Genomic DNA, 21,704 nt, shown 5'->3' on the forward strand with positions numbered 1-21,704 from the left:
TACAAACAGGCCACACTGCGCGATTCTACTTATGAATAAGGAAATCTATAGCAACAGAAGGTAGATTACTGGTTGCCAAGGGCTAGAAAAGGGAAGAACGGGGAGTGACTGCTAATGGGTATGGGGTTTCTTTTTTGGGCGATGAAATATTCTGGAAAATAGATAGTGATGATGGTTGCACAACTTTATGAATAAACTAAAAACCACTGAATTTTTACCACTGCACAATTTAAAAGAGCGAATTTTATGGTTTGTGAGAATGTGAGATATTTTCCAAATCTTTTAAACCTAGTTCAGATGAGCCACATACATTATCAGCAAACACTTGCTAAGGGCTGCTCCAGGCAAAACACTTTACCAGGTACCACTGGCAGATCCTGCCTTCAAAAAGTTTACAATCTAATTGAGAAGATAATACAAGTAATATAAAATGAAACAAAATAAACTGTAGCTTGATATACAATAAGAAAATGTGAGAAGTCAACATATAACTTAAATAACTAACTCTGCCACACAAGTATGTACTAGAAAAAAAAGAGATCACATGAATTAGGGGGCAGAAGAAAAGGGGGAAAGTATTTTAAGCTTGGGCAGGGGGGAAAGCCTAGTAATTCTGTTATGCTACCCTCCCTCTATCACCTACCAAAAAACCTGTAAGATCTCAACAGAAAGAAGATAGTATTTGGATAGATGGAGAGAAAAGAAGATAAATGTTCCGATTAAAAGGTATAAAGCAAAAAAATACAAAATGAGTTATCAAAATTTAGTGGATATATATGTATATATTGTACACATATATGTACTGTCATACGTAATAGTATAAAGAACACCTTTAGAGGCATAATTAACATTAGATATTAGAGATATTTAAATCAAGTTCCTTGTATAGGTAGTTATTATCTGGGATACTTCAGTTGATCTGGGGTATACAGCAAAGTTATATTTGGAAGGAGTATTCGTATTTCAATACCATATGAACTTGAGCCAATTTGATTACTTTTTCTTTGCTTATCAAGTATCTTCCTTCCTAATAATTCATTATAAATATCACAAATTGGATGATTTTCATTTAGGAATATACTCAACAAGGATATATTTTTAATCAAATCACAATGAGAAAGGTAGCTGTCAACTAATAAAAATAACAAATATTTGCTGAGGACTTAACTACTTCTAAGCATTTTACATGTTACTCTGAAGCAGTATGTATCCAACATTTGACTTTTGGAAAAACTTTTTTAAACATAAGCCACCTTTAGGAACAGACCAGTCAGTTCATAATTTTTTACAGTATTTTAAGTACTGTTACAAATATGTATTTTAAAATTTTTACTTCAGGGGTGCTTGGGTGGCTCAGTGGGTTGGGTATCTGACTTCCGCTGGGATCATGATCTCTGGGTCCTGGTATTCTGCACTCACAGGATAGTCTCCTCCTCCCTCTACCCCTCCACCCACTTGTGCTCGCACGTGCACACGTGTGCTTTCTCTCAAATAAATAATATCTTAAAATTTTTACTTCAATTTCTTAACAATTCTGCCAAATTCATTTATAGTGTCTGCTACGCTAACTTCTTTCCTCAATTCTATGTCCTCTTTAGTATCCACCAATTCCCCTCCATTCAAGACTCAACACATCTCTCCATTCTATTTTTCATTCTAATTTACTCATAATTCCACTCACCAGTTTCTTGCTCCTTTATACTTCACAAATAATGTTTTGCAGAATAGAACAAAAGAGGGATCTTTTAGGCAGCCATGTAAAATTTGGGAGGAAGGCTGAAAAGAAAATCTTAATATGAAATGCCTAGAATTCATTGCTAAGCCTATAGTGTTTAATTAAGTCTTGTGGAATGATTAAAAAGCCTAAGGGAAGAACTAAAAGAGAAACTTACAAACTTATTTTACATCTCCAGAAAAGGGTTATATTTTGAAAAAATTCCCTAGATGATTCTGGTGTGCCATCTCTGTAACCAAATCAAACAAAACAAAAAAAAGTAATTTGCTTAAATGTACTTAGATTCTAGGATGCACAAATTTCCATCTGGACATTATGACACCTGGTTAATTATTTTTGATAAATCAGTTTGATTCCTTTATAATTATTCCTGCATATGATACTTTTTAAAAAGCCACTGCCATTTAATTATTCTAAAAGTAGACGCTTAATTATATTTGTAAAGATAATCCCTCCATGAGAAAGTAACATAGTTCTCACTAAAAGATCTCATTATGTGTATGGATTCAGTATAAAACTAACCAAAGAAGCAATCTTCTGAGTAAGCTGGAAGGAAGGCCCTAGGAAGAGTCTTGTACAACAGAAAACAGTCAATACAAGAACATTCATTTTGTCATTCTAAGTTCACAGTAATATATGATCCATACACTAAAAAGCAAAACCTCAAGAAGAAATGGTATTATTCTCTTCTGGTAATTTAAACCAAGTAAGATTTAAAAAAACAAAAAACAAAAAAACAAAAAATGGGTGCCTGGGTGGCTCAGTTGGTTGAGCGGCTGCCTTTGGCTCGGGTCATGATCGCGGGGTCCTAGGATCGAGCCCCATGTCGGGCTCCCTGCTCAGCGGGAGCGTCCTACCTCTCTCCTTCCCGCTTGTGCTCTCTCTTGCCAACTCTATCACAGTCTGTCTCTCTCTCTCAAATAAAATCTTAAAAAAAATAACACAAAAAAACAAAAACAGAAACACTTGGTATCACCCATTCTACTTTTAACCCTGATTTAAGATTGGAGAGATCTTCTAAGTCAGCCCTGAAAGTCATTTTCAAATAACCATTAGTGTCTACAACAATTTGACCAAGCCACTAAATTTTTCAATATCCATTCTGTCTAAAATATGAAAAGTGATAGTGTTTCATAGACTGCATTCCTTTTTGTATCTTTTTTATTAAAAATTTTTTTATTGAAGTATAGTTGACATACAATGTTACATTAGTTTCAGATATATAACATGGAGATTCAACAAGTTTATATATTATGCTATGTTCACCCCAAGTGTAGCTATCATCTGTCACCATACAACACTAATAAAATACCACTGACTGTATTCCCTCTGCTGTACCTTTTATTCCCGCGACTTATTCATTCCAGAACTGGAAGCTTTTATTTCCCACTCACTTTCACTCATTTTGTCCATCCCCCCAACTCCCCTCCCCCCTTGGCAACCATCAGTTTGTTCTCCATATTTGTGGGTCTGTTCCTGCTTTTTTGTTTGTTTATTCATTTGTTTTTTAGATTCCACATATAAGTGAAATCATATGGTATTTGTCTTTCTCTAGGTAGACTGTATTCTTATTCATAGACAGTCAAAAGTCATTTAACTTATGTTGGCTTTAAAAGTTATGTGCTAATTCTAATTTGTATATCTATACCAGAACTATAATAACAAAATGATTATTATACTGGATATTCTCTGATAAGAAAACAAAGGAATCCTAGGATTTCAACATGGTTTTAAAGTTAAATTTTATATGTCCTTTTAAAGAGTCTAAATAAATTTAGAAATGTCTTCCTCGTGAAAATAATCCTCTAATAGACCAATTCTTAATTATGTACTTTGCCGAAGAAAAGTCTACTGTCTTCTGAGCTCTAAAGACCTGAAGTATTTAGACTCCCATACCCACCTTACACGTGAATTCTCACAGGTCGGTTAAACTTGACATGCCTAAAATTGTAGTATCACCTCCCTCCCTTCTTCCACATTACCACTGTACAATGTGTAAAACTTTCTCCTATATTCCTGACATTAGTGAATGGAACTTCCACATTCCAAGCCCAACAAGTATGAAACTTGAGAATCAAGGAAGCATCCTTGACTCTTTTCATTCTCCATTACCCAGTCTACCTACATAAAAATACCAAACTGTATCCAGCCTATTTCCTTAACATTTTTTATGTTTCCTCCTCCACATTCTCACTGTTTTAACCGAGGACCTCATCAATTCCTAAATAGCTTCCCTAGCCTTCTTTTCTCTGCCTACTATCTAATCTCTGCATTGCTGCCAAAAAAAATACTTTTCAAATACAAAACATATTTCATTACTAAATAATTTCTTGGTTCCCTAATGCTTTTAAAGTAAAATGCAGTTTGTTAAGGCATATATATTCCTTCAAAATGTGGACTCTACCCCTCTCTGCAGCTTCAAATATTTATGGCATGCTCCTTTTCCAGCCCCATGTTCCAATAATCTGAGCATCTGCAGTTTCCAAAATTGAACTGTTGCCCCAGCCCAATAGGCTCCCAAGTCTAATTAATGGCTTTCCAAAACTTAGTTTACACCTCATCTCTAGTCCAAATTAGGTGATTCCTCTCAGCGTTCCTCTTAGTCAATCTTAATACTGTAATATAATCTTTATCTGTCTATATTAGACTTTAAGATCATAGGGGGCACCTGGGTGGCTCAGCTGGTGAAGTGTCTGACTCTTGATTTTGGCTCAGGGCATGATTTCAGGATCCTGAGATTGAGCCTGCATCACGCTCCATGTTGGGCCTGGACCCTGCTTAAGATTCTCTCTCTTCCTCTCCCTCTGCCCCACCCCCCTCATGCTCTCTCTCTTAAAAAAAAAAAAAAAAAAAAAGATCCTTGAAGGCAAGGCTGGAGTCTTTTATTTCACCATCTCTAATATCTTACAGGTCCTGAGACATAGGTAACATTCAATGTTTGATGAACAAGAGAATGAGTATGAGATTATGGCCATGTCCACACCACACTAAATATTTCATGCCTCAGATATCAGGAGTAAGTATTAGGACCTACCTAAAAATTTACTTTTCTTTTTAGTATGCTCCAATGGAGAAATCTCCTTACCATTTTTTGTTTGTTTTCTGCTAATAAAAGACTGATGATCCTTTAACTGCAACTTTATTTCTAGGAACTACTACCTTCTTTCATTTATCTAAATTACTTTTTTTCCCTTTTGCTTTGCCCATGAAAATCCTAAAACCTGAGACCACCCAAGAAGCTCTTCAGTTCACAGTTGGAGAAATGAGCTTAATGACTGGCCTAAATGTCACTTGGGTAGCAGCTAGCTTAGATTAGATTCTATGCTAATTTCACTATATACCTCCAAATAATATACCTAGTTTGAAAAAGCCTATGATTTTCATCATCAAGAAGTTCAAAAATATATTGAAAGAGATCACACCCACAACAGTGGGGAAGAGGGGCAGTTAAACAACCTAAGAATAATCTAAATAGGGAATTTGCATCTATATGAAAAAAATGCATTTACTGAATGAATTAAAACATGAATGAAAATAGATTATGGAAATACATATTATTACTATTTTTGGAAATACACATTAAGAGTCATAAAAATGTTCAAACTTTTGGCCCAACTTCCACTTATGGTATTCTAACTCTAAGTGAATAAAACCTCCAAAGGGAGGGCAAACAGTACATATAAAGATGTTCCACTGCCTTAGTTTTATATAGAAAAAAGTAAGAGCAAATAAAATGTCCAACAGAATGACGAAGGAAATTATGGTTCATCCTCTGACAAAACTATTGGGTGACTTTTTTAAAGTTTTAAAAAAATTATTTAAGTAATCTCTACACCCCACGTGGAACTCAAACTCACAACCCCAAGATCAGAGTCACATCTCCTCTGACTGAGCCTGCCAGGTGCCCCGGGATAACATTTTAAATAATTATGAACACTACATAGGAAATGAAGAAAATCTTCATGAGACAACCTTGAGAAAACAGGACTATGTATGTATAATTTATACCATGAATACGTATTTAACTAAAATTATATTTCATATAAATATTTTTATTAAAAACCTAGTAGGAAAAACCTAAAATATGAGATTATATTTTTCCTATTTTCCAAATAGCATGTAGTTTTTTCCATACTGCTTCTATAATTGGAAAAAAAAAGGAAGTCTTTAACTTTGAAGTTCTTAAAAGATTCTAAGTTCTAAATTCCACAAGTTAGCCTTACTTAGCATACCAGAAAACTGTAAGTAGTTTTGTATTTTCCAAAAAAACTAAAGGAATGGAGAATTGGTGTACTATGAAGTCTTTTATAAAGAACACTAAAATTCTGGTGGCTATCTTCTAGTTGAAAACAATCAGAATCACTAAAATTGTATGATAATTCATGTAGGTGGCAGCATGGCTCAAACAGATAGACAGCATATTAGAGATTCAGATACTGAACTGTATTCTAGGACAGTCACAAACAAACTTGTTGCAAATTGTTAAGTCATTTTAAATTCTAGTTTTTAGGCCTCTTCATCTGAATACTGACATGCAATGGCACTCTGACACACACTACAAACCTTGAGTAACTGGAAAAGACTGAAAAACTACACTTCTCTCCCTTTCCCACCAATTCTCAATTCTGAATATGTATATGTGGATTTTGCAGGTCATTTTAGCCTTGAACCTACAAATCTGTCCCTTAGCAGTGAAGATGGAAGTACAGACGCAATACTTGCAACCAGAAGCAAAGCTGAAGCAGGAATAAAAGAGTAGAAAGAATCCAAAACACTTATACACAGACTTTTTTCTTATCCAGTTAAGCAAATTAATTGTCCAAATACAAGCAATTAGCTAAATTATACTAGTTCTTTGCTTTAAATGTTGTCCGACCTTTTCTGGGCTTTGTGTTTTCTTTCTTGTTCAAACTTACTCTATGTTTAACACGCCCCACCTATCTTCTGTCACTCCAATTAGTCCTTCGTCCCAAAACTGAAATATAATTTAAATTCATTTATTCAACAATTGTTTGTTGAGTGGTTGCTATGTACAAGGTACCAAAGACTCAATAAAGACAGGGTTCTCCCATCAGCCTTTGTAAATTGCCTTTAGATTGATCCCATTTTCTCAAAAACATGGTAATTAGCGCTAGAGCAAAATATAGCACCTATTATTTTAGTTATAAACTCTAGATATAGTGAAGACAGGTTTACTTTGTTTTTCAAGATAGCATCACATTGTAATATGTCCTTTACAAAATGATATTCAGGATCATTTAAACCAGTAACTCTAGGCAGATCCTTTTGTTCAAATGGGGAGTGAAGGGAATAACTTCTTATTCCAAGGAAGAAACATTGTAAGTTTATACAAAACCACCAGCAATAACTTCATAAACAAGTAATACAGTTATAAGGTATCTGACTCTTGCCATTAAAAATGTTTGAATGCCTAGCAACTGAACAGTATCATATTCCACTGTATTTGTTTCTTTAGTTTTCTGTTATCTGCAGTAAAAGTGAAAGTTATTCAAGTGAACTTGTTTCCATAGTATAGGAAACTTAATTTAAAAGCCCTTCCTTTACCCTTTCCTCCTACATTCCCATTTTCCACTCAACTCAGACTCTGCTCTGTAACTCATGAACACAGTATTGAAATGAATGTACACATTTATGAATTATAGTACTCTAAAAGGATAAAGGAGCAAACTGTTCTGGTTGATACACTGGGCTATATGTCAAAAGCCCTAGATTTTTAGATTTAGTGGAAATGTGTACAGAAGACAGTCTCATTTAGGCTATAAAGCATGAATGTTAATAAAAATTACACCTAATTTTATTAAAAAAATTTTTTTTAGTAACCTCTATACCCAACGTGGGGTTCGAATCACACACTCTTCCAACTGAGCCACCCAGGCACGGTGTATATACCTTAATTTTAAATACCAGAGCCCAAGCATATAAAAAATATCCTACCACTAAACACATCTTTCACAAGTGCCATCTTCTTAGAATGCTAGAAGTTATTCCAACTGACAAGCTGTATATACACGCCCACTCTATGAATCAAAAACAGTAGAGGGATAGATTGAAGTCATATTCAGAGGTGTTATGAACGTCAGCACTGGATGAACAACTGGGTTGAAGGTACAGTAAGGGAAAAGGGTCAAGCATTATCATCAAGTTTTCAGTTTAGGGAGGTGAGGTGATGGCAGAAACATTCACCTACTTCACATAGTTGTAAGAATAGATTTCTTTCTTTTTTGGGGGGAAGTGGTAAGAGTAGGGAACAACTGAGGGATGAGTTCAGATTTATATACTTTTGAATTTACAGTATTTATAGGACATCAGGAAATGCCTGGTAGACAGATGGATCTGTCTCAAAGAGAAATATATCATTCTGGAGAAAGATTTGTGAGTCATCAGCATACAGGTAACAAGCATGTAAAAAGTCGTATGAATAGATGGGATCAACAGGAAGGGAGAACAGAACGAAGGCTTAAGAACCACCTTGGGAATACCAATACATAAGGGGTGAACAGAGGAGGAAGAACTAGCAAGAGCCTACAAATGAGAGGTCAAATACACAGGGGAAGAAAACTAAGAGAGATAACCCTGAACCAAAGGGAGAAAGGGGTTTCAAAAAGGGAGTGGTGAAAAAACAAAAAAGGTGGTCAAATAAAATGACCAGAAAATGGTCCTTTACTCATTATCTGTCCCAACTTTCAGTAAACAGCACTGCTTCTCTAACTTTAAGCGTTAAAAGAGAGGTACTAACTGTTCTTCACTATAACTGATACTCTATTTTTAGTATAAACAACAAACATTAACCTTAAAACGTGAACTCAATTTTTGGTGAGTTATTATTGTACCATCCCTCATTTCTTATTCCAGTTTCTATGTGCTAGATGTTTTCAAAATATGTGATGCTACCTATTTTAATTGTGATGAAAAAGAGGGCAATGTCTATTTTACCTGGTTGGTGGAGCATCTAACCTGACAGAATTAACTCATATAAATAATTGCCAATTACTAATAATGTTAATTACAAATTTTTTGGACGTGAGGGGTAAAAATGGGCAAGTAACATTATGTCCAATAGTAAAGCAGCTGCAAGATATGAGAGAAATTATCTAAAGTTGTTCAGTTTTTTTTGACAGTAGTACCAAAGTTAAAGGGTATTCTAATTCAATTTCAAAATGCAGTCACCAACAAACTACTAATACATGCAACAACATGGATGAATCTCAAAAGCCTTATGCTAAGCAAAAGAAACTTATCACAGAAGCCTACATACTGTACGATTCCATTTATATGACATTCTAGAAAAGACGAACTATAAGACAGAAATTACATGTGGTTGCCAGGGGCTGAACAGGGGTAAGAAACTGATTACCAAAGGACATAAGGCAACTTTTTGGGGTGATGAAAACATTCTATGTTTTGATTGTGGTGGAGGTTGCAAGACTAAACATGTTTGTCAAAACTCATCAAACTGTGTACCTAAAACAGTGACTTTTACTGTGTACACTTCAATAAGCTTTAAATTTTTAGAAAATTTCAGTCATCTAAAATTTTGTATAAGTAGCACTATTTTATATGAATAGCATTTCTTTAAAAAGATTTTATTTATTTATTTGAGAGTGAATGAGAGAGAGAGAGCGCACAAGCGGCGGTGGGGGGAGAGGCAGAGGGAGAGGGAGAAGCAGACTCCCCACTGGGTAGGGAGCCCGATGCAGGGCTCATGACTTGAGCCGAAGGCAGATGCTTAACCAACTGAGCCACCCAGGTACCCATGAATAGCATTTTTAATGTACTGTAATGTATTTCTCATTACAGTTAACTTATCCACATTGTTATTATACACAGTACATAAATTAGCAAAGAAAACTGAAACTATAATAAATCAGTCTTGAGCTTAAAACAAGAAAGTATTTGGATACCTTCCCTCAGTATCTCATTCTCAATTCTATTGTCCAAGGGGCCAAAACAAAAAACCCTCCATATACTTTACAGTCCTTACTAACAACTAAAAAAGGAACTCTGTTTTGTTTTTCTTTTTGATTTATTTTTACACACAAGTTGTTATGTGTGCATTGTTGGGATGTATGTAAATAAAATGGTCTTACCCAAGAAGCAAGAAGCCTTAAGAAAACATGTATCTAAGAAAATTATATTTCAAAACTAGCACAAACATATACTGCTACTTACTAAGCTTAGATTTAAAAATGTACCTTTAGGAAATATATAGCTCAATTCTAATCAATCAGTTCAACAAAAATGTATTGAATACTTGCAAAACAGGAAAAGCACTGTGATGGTATTATAGACATAAAGATGAAAATAATACAAGTCTCCCTCCTTTCAGATAGCTGGTGGCTTAGTATGGCTTACAGACACAGGAGCAAATTACTTTATCAAAGAGATACAAGTAATAAACTCACTAATGTTATGACATGGAATAACCAGAGAAACTTTCACAAAAAAAGGCCATGCTTTCTCTTTCACCTTAAGAGAAATTTCTGGTCTGTGAGTAGACGTTTTGAGAAGTAACACATGTCTACAGAAGAAAGCAGGACTGCTACACAAATATACATTTTCACAGTTAATATCAATACTTTCTAACATTTTGAACTTATGAAGATCTCAGAATTTGAGGACTTTCAAACTGCTCAATGTTTCATCAAGGAAAATAATACAGAACCATCCACATTAAAAGCACCACCTGTATTCACTATGCTATAAAAAAATTTTTGCTTAGGACATTGACAAAGATAGGAAGAAACACATAAGAAAACGGAAAAAGAAAAGAGTAAAAAGATTAACAGAGTTAAATTAAAAGCATATGTCATGTATGTCTTTCAAGATAACCTGAAGGTAGGTTATGGCATAAGTACTGGTTTCTTAATTCTTTTCTCAAAGGGGAAAGAATGGTAACAGCTTTTAGGGCATTACATTTCAACTTTAGAGTTTTCTGAGACATAGGCAGAACCTTGGGGGGAATAAAACTGCCATGTGCATCAATTTTTTAAGAACGGTATTTTAAAAAGGGAGGGGAATCTATGCCCAATTTACACTCTATAAACTTTCAAAATTTCCTTGGTCATTACCAAGGAAAAACTAAATTACATATAGCCTAACTCAGATGATCAATTTTTTTTAGGCGGAAATTGGCAAGCCACAATCCTATCAGATAAAGACAACTAAAAGCCAGTTTAAAATTCTTGAAAAGGTTGCCAAGTAGAAGTGTTCAGAAAAGTCAGTGATCTATTTTCCTTATTAGGATTAATTTCAAGGACATTTTCATTTTGCAAATTAAAAAATTAAATATAAAATCATAAAGATTAATATTTTTAGAGTAAACTATATTTTAAGTTTTAATAATTCATTAGTGTTTCAAGCTCTGTAAGTTTTTAAGGTACCCAGAATCAATAACTTGTTAAAAAACAGTACTCCTATTAAAACAAGTACACATTTCATTAGCATAAGACCAAAGGATTGAGAAGTACAAATGACCCAAATAACTGCAACAAAAAGGAACTGAGTATTTCAAAATTATGTCATAGCTTCTGAATTTTTCAGGAGATGTAAAAATTTTACCTGTGTTACTTCTTAAAACATCCACTCACAGACCAGGTATAAAAAATTATTTTAGTAAATTAATGCTAATTCCATGTTTCTGCATATGAAAATGTTTTTCCTTTATGCCAAAAGGCAAATGTATACAAAAGAACACTTGAAAAGTTTGGTACGTTTGTGTTAACTGATGTTACACACATGTAAGATGGCAAAACAATTTACCTACATAAACTATGTTGGAAGTTTAATGTATCTTTAGAATATTTTTTAATGCTTGACATTTTTATATAAGAAATAACTGAATCACAATATTATGAAAAAAAGTACCTTTTCCACATTTTGCCAATTTCCATAAACACAGCATGCATATATTTAAAAATAAATCTTACTTAAATGCATATTGGTGTATACATTTTGTATGTTATATGAGGTGTAAACGAACAAAGGTATTTTACAGAAGAGTATAATCAATCATCTATAATTAACCAAAACATTTTAGAAATCCTCTTTATAAGACATAAAACGGTTCACTGCTTTATAACGAAACCTACCCTTTTCATCAAAAAGCGTATTATAAATCTTGAAGAGGCAGGGTGATAGAATGGAAGGACATTTTAGAATTAGATATATTAGGCTGGAGTCCTACACCTCTAACACTTGCTAGATTTGCTACCCTGGACTAGGTTCTTAAACATGATGAGCCTTAATTTCCTTGTCTGTAAAACAAGAACACATCACTAACCTCACAGGGTAGCTAGAGGTTCAAAGCATGATACACACTGTAGTGGTTAAGGTTGATAGGTAAAGTATCAACTTTGGAGTCTTTCCTCTACTTTCTTCCACTTGTCAGCTATGGGACCTTCAGCTAGTCGTTTAATCATTCTATACCTCAGTTTTCTCAAGAATCTTAGAATCATAAACATAACCAGACTCATATTATATACCTTGAAGATTCATGGTAGATGGAAACCACTCAATAATATTACGTATTACAAACGTAAACCACTCAATACAGTGTCTGGCATACAAAAAAGATCTTATTGGGGTGCGTGGGTGGCTCAGTCGTTAAGCGTCTGCCTCCGGCCCAGGTCATGATCCCAGGGTCCTGGAATTGAGCCCCACATGGGGCTCCCTGCTCTGTAGGAAGCCTGCTTCTCCCTCTCCCACTCCCTCTGCTTGTGTTCCCTCTCTTGCTGTGTCTCTGTCTGTCAAATAAATAAACAAAATCTTTGATAAAAAAAAGATCTTATTAAATCTCAGTTATCCTAAACTAAGTTCTAAATTGCTTTTTACCATCTCTAAAACTCAAATTCACCCCTGAAGATAAAGGTTTGCCATTAAGGCCCACAAAAGAAAAAGAAAAAAAGACTATCTCAAAGGCTTTAAAGGTATTCACTAAAGGAATCCCTGTAAGATTGTATGGCAAAAGCTCTAGAATAAGTGTACAACTTCCCAAGTTGATGACTTTGAAAGGATTAACATTCTTTGGCTATAGAAACACTAGAATTTTTAAAAATTACCATACTAATTTATAGATTCACCTACTATATTACAATTGGTCATATACATTTCTATGAATGAAATAACTCTAAAGCTGCATTTTCCCTTTCTAGAAATTGATGCTTTGACAATTTCAACTCAATAAAAATAAAAGAAGTAAAAATTACAGACTGCTTAACAAACACTAAAATATAAGACAGTAAAGATTTGATGATTTCAAAAATATATATAGGATATACACTCTGAATACTATTTTAGTTCTTTGCTGAAAGTACACAGGTTCCTTGACTACATGACTTGTAAGTACTGAATTAACCGAGCAACCAAAAAATGAAGATTTTATTAAAACTAGAAATGTGGAATCCTAAATCCTTAAGAAAAAATATAAACCAGACTGACATTTACTAATTATAAGACAACGGGCAATTTTCTAACCTTTCCAGCCTCAGTTTCTTCATCTGTAAATTGTGGATTACTGTTTCTATTTCCTGAGCTGCTTATTTTAAATGAGATAATAATACAGGGTCATACTTAACACAATTCCTGGCACATAATAAGCCCTCAAAATCTTATCTAGCTGGCAATGCTGTATTAAGTAATAATCTCTCCTAACAGTATCACTTTGGAGATAGAAAGAAATATGCCTTAAAAAACAATTCATTGGGTGCCTGGGTGGCTCAGTTGGTTAAGCGACTGCCTTCGGCTCAGGTCATGATCCTGGAGTCCCAGGATCGAGTCCCGCATCGGGCTCCCTGCTCAGCGGGGAGTCTGCTTCTCCCTCTGACCCCCTTCCCTCTCGTGCTCTCTCTCTATCTCATTCTCTCTCTCAAATAAATAAATAAAATCTTTAAAAAAAAAAAACAATTCATTAAAATTGACCCTAGATTTATACCAAACAAAATAATATGTAAGACCAAATATCTAAAATCATTTTTATTACTTACTTGGGTTAAAATATTCTGAGCTCATAAAATACTTTTTTAAAATTACAATGATGACTATAAGTAAAGAGACATGATATTTTTATTTATTATTTCTTTTTAAAGATCTTATTTGTCAGAGACAGAGAGAAAGCACAAACACAAGCAGGGGGAGTGGCAGGCAGAGGGAGAAGGAGACTCCCCAGTGATCAAGGATCATCCCAGACCCTGGGATAACCTGAGCCAAAGGCAGACGCTTAATCGACTGAGCTACCCAGGTGCCTCGAGACATGGTGTTTTTTTAAAAATTTTATTTTATTATGTTATGTTAATCACCATACATTACATCATTACTTTTTGATGTAGTGTTCCATGATTCATTGTTTAACACCCAGTGCTCCATTCAATACGTGCCCTCTTTAATACCCATCACCAGGCTAACCCATTCCTCCACCTCCCTCCCCTCTAGAACCCTCATTTTGTTTCTCAGAGTCCATAGTCTCTCATGGTTCGTCGAGACGTGGTATTTTTAAAACTGCTTTTAAATCAACTAGAAATGTTAAAATTCCACTCTATAAAAACACTTTCAGGAGTTACTATATTTACTACAAATACAGTCAACTGATTTACATTCTTAAGGAGGAACAAAATGTAAATAAATTTAATCATTCAAACACCAAACATACACACAAGGTCAGGATTTCTAATGTAAAAGTACTATTTTCATACCAGGAAAATACAATCAAGAGACAGGTATCACATCTCCCTAAAGAAGAGGAAAAAGCACCTTGGACTCTGATCATTGAAAAAGTCACTTAAGGTATCAGTGTCGGCACTGAGCAACAGCAATACCTAGCTTCATGACCAGGGCTCACACTTCCTTAAAGCAACATAATTTAATAAAAAACTAGTAAAAGCAAGAGAATCCCTTATTCTCATTCACCACATGAATCTATACAAATCATGTGGCCTCTGAGTATCAAGTTTTTCATCAAAAAATGGAAATCATGCTGGTCACTTCTCTCACAGGGAAATGGGAATATTTAAAAATGAACTCAGGTCACCTTGAAAAAGAACCATTTTAAAAACCCAAAGAATAATTATAAATGACAACTGCTAAAAATAGAAAAGCTGTGCCTAAAAAGTACATTTTGAAATGATTTTTAAAGGCTATATAGTACCATAAATTACCACCAAAGCCAACTTAATATGCTCAGGATATTAAAATAAGTATCTTCAACTAAACAGTTCATTACCAGGTTTCTATAAAGTTCCTGGTCAGTAATTTCCTATTCATTTTATAGCAAATAAATGTGATCAACAGCACTGAAGTTACATTTCTCTTAAAGGAACTTTTATTTACCTCAGTCTTCCCAATCACTTCACATAAAACTAAAATCGTATTTTAAAATTCCAGAATTACTCACAAATTATCCTTTTCCTAATAAGCAATGGGGTGGGGAAAGTTAAATGAAACTATATAAAGATCAAACTCTTTAGTTTTTATCTACTCTTGTATTACTAATTTTTACATAAATATAGGGTATGCCAAAATATGAACTAGGTGGGTTCAAATGTTTCTATAGCAGTTTGATGATGGATTAGTACCAAAAAATTAAATATGAAATTAATATAGTTTTAGAAAATACATGTTTGAGTTGGTTAGTCTGGCTTCAAATAAAAAAAGATTTCATATTTGAATTGGTATAGCTTTGCTCATAGTATTTCCGAAATTTAATCACGATCACTATGCAAAAAAACAAAACCTGGTTTACTACCATACTAAAAACTTTCACTTTTCATCCCCAAAGATAATCTGAAATAGACAATTTTTCTTCAAATATAACTTTTTTCTTCTTAAAGGGGGCAGTATTATAATGATCCCTAGGATAGGTTCAAAATGCTTTCCAATAACTTATAGTAAACAAATTGTTGAATGGTTCCAAGAAGAAGCATCCTATATACTCTTATCAAAACACTAAAAATAATTATTTAATATTCAATTTTAATTTGATTTACTAGGCTTTCACTACTTTAAAGTTGCTTTCTTTTCAAGTAATTACTGTAAGTTATTGGTAGCTCTATAGACTCGAGAGAAACAATAAACCACACTGTTGAATAATACTAGGAATTATTTCTCCAAATAATACAACTAACATTACAAGATTACTGGAACACTTAGAGGGTTTTCTTTCACTAAATTAAAAAAAAAACAACAGTAGAAATACAAAAATAGCCACTGGTGACTATCCATACAACCAATACAGGGGAGGTAGAACAGAGTATTTATAGTCTCTAGGGAAATACAAACTATTCCTTCCAACGAAGTTGTCAAAAATTTTAAAGTTCAAGTTTAGGGTTTTATTTGAGCTTTACAATGTTTCTTCCTTTAAAAATAACTCATATAATTGGTTTGGATCAAACAAAAAATATTTTCAATTTACTTTAAAATGTTTATACTATCTTAATGAAAGCTATCATACAACCTGTATTACTTACAAAACACTAAATATGTAGAGTTGGGAAAATAAGATCTGGTAAGAACTAATTCACTTTAATTCCAAAGTCACAAGAAAAAAAAATCACATAAACAGTTATCTAACGCATTGATTCAAACATCTGTGTAAGAAAGCTCCCTTTAACTATAAAACTCTAAAAATAAGTTGCTTCTGTTGATGAAAACTAAGCAAGTAGAACTCCTCCTTCCCATTACCTTTAGTAGAAATATGTTCATCCTTGACATACGTCTCTGTATTTTATTTAAATAAAAGTTGTAAAGGCATCTCAGGTTCATATAAGGACCTTTCAAACATTTATACTGAAACCCTTACCCGCTCGCCACACTCCCCCCCCAGTCCCAAACTCTCTGCTTAAGATGTGAAGTGTTCCTCCCTTCTGTATTCCCTCCCCCCCAACAAGCCCCCATTCGCCTGCCCCCCACCCAGTGTAGGCCTGAGGCCCTGCAGCAAACAGTGTCTAACAGGAGCAGGCAGCACAAAGACAGGAATGGGAGATTAGTGGGAGGGAGGGAGGCCGGGATTGGGGCTCAGCAGGAGCTTCAGGCTTTTTAAAATTCAAACTGCTCCCTGACCAATACAAATCACGGACACGCTACTGACTACTACACGGATTTATAGCATTAAAAACATGCCTAGTACGTGACAGCTATATTAACTTCACTCTTTTTAACATTTATCCATACGTTTGCTGGAAATGTGGAACAATTTATTTTAAGCAGAGTGCTAAACTCAAAAATAACCTTCAGAAAAGTTACTTATTCTACAATGACAATAATAATTTAATAAGGCACAAAAAATCCGAACCAATATAACACCCATTAGTAAAACAAGGGACTTTGTTGATCAGTGTTGCTTCATTCTAACCAGTGAAAGTTTTCCTTCAGTGAATATGAGACAAAGTATCAAAATAGTCTAATGCCAGGTACATTTATTTTTTTCTATGCAATTTGTACGGCTGAGGACTTTTAAATTGATTGTTTTTCCTTTATACCAACCTACCTTACCAACGCCTCAATAAACAAGCTCTGAACACTTTACTCGTGAACTAGAATTTAAGGAAGAACTGATATTTTTCTCTAGCATTTACAGATACATTTGACCTATTAAAATGACACCTCTCTCATTACACAGTCAAACATCATGGGCACAAACAGCCAATGACAATCCTGGGACCTCAAGAAGATCTGCCCTGACATGAAAGGATGGCACCTTCTACCTTTTTTTTAACCTCCCTGGGATTTTAAGCATAACTTAATTTCTATGCTTTTAAAGAAAATTGGTTTTACCTGTAGCTCGGTACCATTCTCAGAACATTTAATACTCTTTTTATGCTTCTACACGCTTAGATCAGGAAGTACCTGAGTATTTTATGTATAGTCGTTTAAAATTGTCCTTATATAACGCACACAAATCTAAAGTGGCAAGGTAAACCTGTCAAGTACTTCACACTTGCCTTTGAATAAAAAGTCCATGTGCAACACACACTGTCAAACAACAACATAAAAGCTCTTGGTGAAGGGGGGGCACATGCAGTGTCTACCACACCACGGTTTTCTATATTAAATATTCATGTGGGCAATTTAATTCTTCAAAAAAAAAAAAAAGAAAATGAGTCTTTATTAACTTTCTAATGTCCAAACAAGTTTTACACAGGGCAAGAATTAGCACTGGATCCGTGTCTGAGTATTTACATTTGTCTCACTAACTGAAACTACTTCCTCCCTTCATGGGGTCACAGGGGGAAGAAGGGGGGTTGTTTGTTTCACTGGGACGTTCCCCACTCCCGGACCAGGAAAGTTGTAAATATGGGGACGATCAGGGCACATTTGCTGTTAGTTGTATTGTTTCCGCCTCCTCACTAGCTACGGCTCTTCTCCCGGGCGAGGCCTGTCACCGACCAGCAGTAGCTCCGCTCAGCCCGGAGCTCTCCTAATCCCCGAGCTCAAGTAGATTCCGCTGGCCCGCGGCCTGCACTCTCCGCCGGGCCTACGCCTCCCCGGCCGCCCGGCAGGAGCCCAGTCCCCGCCACCGGAGCCGGCCAGGAGAGAGTACAAAACCACCGCCACCCAGGGCGGCTGCCACCAGAGAGGAGCGAACTCTAGACTCGCCCGTGGAGGAGACCTGGGGCCGCTAAGGAAACGGCGGGGAGGGGAGCGAGGAGGAGAGACGCTGAGGACCTGGCGCCGCCGCCGCCGCCGCCGAAATAAAGAGCAGGAATTTACCTGGGCGAATCGGCGTCTGAATCCAAGGGGAGGCCGAGGCCGCTGTGGCGAGAGACTATAATCCGGGCCGGGAGGGGGGGTGGCTACGGCTCCTCTTCCGTCTCCTCAGTGCGGGGAACATGTAGAGCCGGGGGGAGACCAGCCGAGAAGACAAATCGCTGCTTCTTCTTCCTCCTCCTCCTCCTTCTCCCACATAGAAACACTCACAAACACCCGACCGGGGGCCCGAGCTACCGGGGGGGCATCGCCGCCGGCCCGGGAACCAATCCTCCTGTCGGCGGGGGCGTCCCTCCCTGCGGCTTGGTGGTGTCGGGTGAGTCGGTACCGACGGAGGGAGGGGGGGGAGGGCGGGGGGGGAAGGAGCCCTGTGTGTGTCTCTCTCTCGTTCCGTCTCTCCCTCTCAGAACAAAATGCCGACCGGAAGTGCAGCTGCAGGAATGACTCCCTCCGCCGGCGCCAAACACTAACAACCACCCCCTCTTCCCCACTCCACTTCCGCCACCGCCGCTGCCGCCGCCACTTCGGCTCGCGTCCTCCGCCGCGCCGCACCACGCCGCGCCGCACCACCCCGCGCCCGGGCGGGCCGGGGCCGGCAGCAGGGGCTGGCGGCTCTCCTTTGCGCCCTTCTCCTCAGAGCGTCTGCGGATGTTGCCTTTTATTGTCGATCCTGCGGAGCGGCGTTTTCGCTGCGGCACTGGCGGGCCGGCTCTCCCCGGTCTTTTATTTTCCTGGAGGCCGACCGGAGCGGGGCCGGAGTTCGGTGGTGGTCGTGGGCGTGAGGGGCGCTCGGGCCCGACCCGGCTCACGGGCCAAGCTCGCTAACCCAGCTGGTGGTCATTAGCTTAGGGAGCCGAGCTCGGGGCGGCCAGGTAGAGGACGCCCGCGATTCGACGGCGACGGTGCATTTTTTTAAATGGTGTCTCTGCAGTCTGGTGGATGGATGTATCGTACACCTTCTCTCCTCTGGAGAGGCTGAACTCTACGCCCGTCTCTGCATTGTTTCTGCAGAGCGAGAACGCAACCCTTGGAGGTGAAGAAGAGTCCCAGCTGGATTGAATTGGAATCGTGTTTGTGATGCTTTGGTTTCTGGAAATATGCGGTCTTTTCTGGTCTTTTTGTTGGCGGTGGTTTTGGTTCTTCCCTAACTGTCGGGATAAAGGCCTGTAGGCGACGCTGTGCGAACGAGGAGCTGGTCGGCGGCGGGGCCGGAGCGCGCGGGTCCGCGCCCTTCTCTAGGTGTGGGTGGAGCCGGGCGCGCGGGGAGAGCCGCCCGCCGCGACTCCGGCCACCGGCGGACCTTGGCGACCGGGGCGGGGGGGGGGGGCGCTGGGGCCAGCCGTTTTCCAACGTCGTTTTCCTCTTTCTATTTGAAACCGTGAGGTACTGCACGAGGCTGGAGCACAGATGTGATTGTGTGTACAGTGCCATGCTTCTTGTGGTCTCCTGTTGTAACAAACTTCTTTTCGCAGTTCTCTGTTAGTGTAAACTGAAGGGGGGGGCTTTTGTTCAGGTAAAAAGTGCTGTAGGTAAGCGAATTTTATTCAAGCGGGACGAAATTTGTGTTTCATGAACTTAGGTTATACGTTAATTGGTTACGTATTCGTGTATGTTTTCCAATACGCTAAAAGGAAATGGGAAAATTTGCACTCAGGTTATTCCATTCGCCTCAAAAATCACTGGAGAGACAAAATCAGATCTTGTTACTCCTTTACTCTAGACCCTGCCGTGGCATTGCATCTAGCCGAGAGGAAAAGCTAGTCTTGACCGTGGCCTAAATACTGCGCGCGGTTGGGGGAGAAGCTGCCCTGACATTCTTGCGAGCAGGACCTCTGCCCTTGCTCTTCCCTGTGCCAGCCTCTTTCCCCCAAGAATCCATAGGGCTTGCTCCCTCACCTTTGTTTTTGCTCAGATGTCACCTCGGGACTTTCGTGGCCCCCTCTTGAAACTGCATGTCCCCTGTCCCCCTTTCCCACTTTATCCTTCAGGCGTTTTATAGATCTTATGTGTTGATCTTACTATGTTTTCCCCCAGTAGAATGTTAAGCTCCAGGAGGGCAGGAAGTTTTGTTCTTCTCCACTAGTGTTTTGTGGAGAAAGGGTGTCTAGACTAATGCCTGACATACACGGTGGATGCTTAATATTTGGTTAATGAATAAATGACAATTATAAGGGCCCTGACCTCCCCCCGCACCCTCCCCCACAGCAATTTCTGAACTCTAGCTCTTAATATATACACTTATATGCTACAGAGAACCTTATTAAAGATTTGTGAAAACTGAAAAAAAAAATCGGGAAAAACCGAGTTTATTACAGAGTTCTAGAGAAGGGCACCACTTCTAGACGTTCACCCTCCACAATATCAGAAGCCCACAAACTAGTGATAATTGTTTTTAGGTTTCTGTAAATGGGCTTGCTAGAGGACAGTTGATTAGTAGATCACATGATCATATTCATACTGGGCCAATTAGATTTGCTCTCTTCCTGAATCGCAAACTACATTCTTTATCCCGTCTGCCCTCTTTCTCGCAAAATACGGCCGAAATTAAAGTATGTGAGAATTTGGTTGGCTTAGCCCAAATCCAGCAGTACTGGAAAAGTTCATTCAGCAAGTATTTATTGGGCACAAAATGTGTACCAAGCACAATGATTCAAAAGGTGCATGTTTCTGAGGCTTTATTTAGAGGGCCACATATGGCTGCTTTGGTTACTATACAGTTATGCTGTCAAGCAAAGCAAATACTAGTGAGATTCATTTTTACAGTTTCCTCCTGAAGAAGACTCAGTGAAAGCTTAGATCATGCAGAGTGGATATTTTTAATTCACCTTTTAGTTTGCTGTTCATTACATGTACTTAGCTTTTGATAGCACTGGATATACCAATAAATTGATAATCATTTTTCAAAACAAATTGAGAATTTTTATTTCCTATTATTGCCTGGGAAAATAGGCCTTTTAAAATAAGAACGTATACCAGTAAACTAGAAACCATGCATTAAGCTTTTGGCAGTGACATTCCAAATAATATTTAATGTATTGAATTTTTTGGTAGAAGGAAAGACAGTCTTTAAAACCATTAATACAAAGTTGGATGTTGCTTAGTAAATCCAACAGGCTGTTCATTTTAAGTTTACCCATTAATCTTAAGAACAGCTGTAAGTAATATACAGATGGCTCAGAATATGTTTTTCACTCAGTTTCAAAATAGTATTTCAGTTTGCTTAAGGAAACAGTTATCTTCCTATATACTTTCT

The 21,704-nt window shown here is 37.4% G+C and overlaps 1 protein-coding gene across 3 annotated transcripts in view; it reads right to left on the reverse strand.

Annotated features, from left to right (window-relative positions):
* The window catches only part of NIPBL (NIPBL cohesin loading factor), a 201,984-nt gene extending 183,071 nt beyond the window's left edge, over positions 1-18,913 (reverse strand). Inside the window, exon 1 of one of the 3 annotated variants that reach the window (XM_025867377.2) lies at positions 18,455-18,909. The gene's annotated coding sequence lies outside the window, so the exon portion shown is untranslated. Of the gene's footprint in view, positions 1-18,454 lie in introns of all 3 variants that reach the window. The other 2 variants (XM_025867379.2, XM_025867378.2) reach the window with 2 other exon arrangements.
* Between the last annotated feature and the right edge of the window lie 2,791 nt (positions 18,914-21,704).

Source organism: Callorhinus ursinus, unplaced genomic scaffold (assembly GCF_003265705.2).
Source record: "Callorhinus ursinus isolate GAN/ISIS: 27379988/994484 unplaced genomic scaffold, GSC_fseal_2.0 scaffold3, whole genome shotgun sequence".
Lineage (NCBI taxonomy): Eukaryota > Metazoa > Chordata > Mammalia > Carnivora > Otariidae > Callorhinus > Callorhinus ursinus.